We start from the raw sequence: 1,737 nt of genomic DNA, 5'->3' as shown, positions 1-1,737 counted from the left end.
TGGGGAGGTGAGGGGAGAGGGACCGGCGTCGCGGACTCGCCCCCGGGAGTCTAACAGCCAATGAGGGGGCCCCTCCACCACGAGCCAAGGATACCCACCAATCAGAGGCTGAAATGGGCGGGACTGCAGATATGCAAGTCCCATCACTCCCCGGCATTTTGGGTAGTTCCCGCCTTTTTTATGGAGACTCAGGAGGATGTTGCTTCAGGTTACGGAAAAAGTATTGCCTTCCCCGCCTCCGCGCGCGTGGTGCCATTGCGCATGCGCTGGCGCGCGGAACGGGCCCGGAAAGTTTCCAGGGATGTGTGGGATTCGAAGAGAACTAAGAAACACACAACAGCAACGTTTCTGGTGAGGCGAGGAATACTCAGCAAAGAAAGCCCTAAGTGCCCATGTAACGTAATGGACGTTTCCAATTTAATGTCTCACAAGCACGTAACTGCCCCTGTCCATTTAACGCCTGGCCTCTTGGCACCTTCAACCGACTTTTTCCTCCTAGGTTTCCTGTCTTCTTGAGCTATGCCATCATCCAACAGGCCAGACAGCTGAGAATTATAGCGACACCGCCCCCCCACCTTACCGCCACCCCTCATACCTCTACATCCAATCAATTCAATGAAACAGAAGTTTATTAGCGCCTCTTCTGGACGGTTAGGTTAGGAAGTGACAGCCACTATTCTGTGCAGGCCACCATCTTACCATTATTTACTTGGCCTATGGCAACTAACCTGACAACAGTCAATTTTCTCCAAGTGGTTACACACAGTCTATCTGTAGCCTAGTACCACAGAAAGCTTTGGGAAGCGCAGTATGACTCTATCGCTTTCCTTCAAAGTCAGTTGCCTTAGGACATAACCCAAACTCTTTAGAATATGACTTTCAAGTCTCTCGAATTTGTGTCTCTCAACAGTTGATGTCCATCCTTACTGAGCCACTGTCAGTTTGCTAAACACACTCCAAGTTCTCCCCTCTGGGCCTATAGCACTTGCAGATTCCTGCTGCTGGAATACTTCACATATTCTACCATTCAGCCTCCACTTCATCTCCTTTTCCTACTTTACTTTCCCAAGGCACGGTAAGAAGCCTTTCTCAAACCCTCAAATTCGTGATAGATACCCCTGGTACCAGAATCCCTTACTGCCCTACCAGGGCAGTTACCACACTATTTTGTAAATGTCTCTTGATTTATCTGACTCCCTTACTGTATTGTAAGCTCCAGCTGGTCAGAGACTATGTCTGTCTTGATGAGAGTAGAAGCTCAAAAATCATTTCATGAATAAATGTATATAAATTATTTTCATTTGACAACAAGCTTTTATTACATGTAATCAAGTTCTCACAACAGACCTCATCATTTAGAAAAAGAAATCTTGAGGGAACATTTCATATATACCCAGTGTTTTCTATATCTCTGGATGACCAGGAATAAACTGGAGATATTAATATATGAGATTTTTATTTATTAAAATATTTTATTTATTTTTAATTATAAAAGTAATTCATGCAGCTTAGAAAAAAATTCAGTCAAAAAAGTAAGGGGAAAAAAAAGTATGAAGTAAAAATTGAAGTCCTCATTTCCTTCTTTCTCTGCTCATACGGATACCCAAAGGTAACTCCTTGTTAATAGTTTAGGGTGGATCCTTTAAGACGTGCATTTACAAATTATGTGGTGTTTGCAAACCAAGGACAGGAATAAAATTGGTCCAGAAAAAAATCTGAACATTGGCCTTCAATACT

The sequence above is a fragment of the Physeter macrocephalus genome, chromosome 13 (assembly GCF_002837175.3).
Source record: "Physeter macrocephalus isolate SW-GA chromosome 13, ASM283717v5, whole genome shotgun sequence".
NCBI lineage: Eukaryota > Metazoa > Chordata > Mammalia > Artiodactyla > Physeteridae > Physeter > Physeter macrocephalus.
This window is presented reverse-complemented; position numbering follows the sequence as displayed.